This window comes from Choloepus didactylus, chromosome 2 (genome assembly GCF_015220235.1).
Source record: "Choloepus didactylus isolate mChoDid1 chromosome 2, mChoDid1.pri, whole genome shotgun sequence".
NCBI lineage: Eukaryota > Metazoa > Chordata > Mammalia > Pilosa > Megalonychidae > Choloepus > Choloepus didactylus.
The window spans coordinates 93,136,710-93,137,023 of record NC_051308.1 but is presented as its reverse complement, the minus strand read 5'-3'; positions in this window follow the sequence as shown (position 1 = coordinate 93,137,023).

Below are 314 nucleotides of genomic sequence, written 5' to 3'. Positions count from 1 at the left end.
GTATTTAATTTCAGGAGTCCCAAGTTCTTAGAGTTTCTTCAATTTAAAAGTTTTCAACCATGAGTCAGACATAAAAACACAGAAACACAGAAACATGGAAATAAAAAACTCACTGACTTTTATATTAAAAAGTTGCCTTTCTCTCCTTGACCCACTCTTATGTTTTTATCAGAACTTTTGTTCCTGGCAAATGGGACAAGTTGAGGTTCTTTATTTAATATAAGGGCTAAAGTTTTCCCATCAATATTTGTGGAAGATGGTTTTAAGGTTTTCTTTGCCCTGGTGTGTTATATTACAGAAGCTTTGCCCTGTTT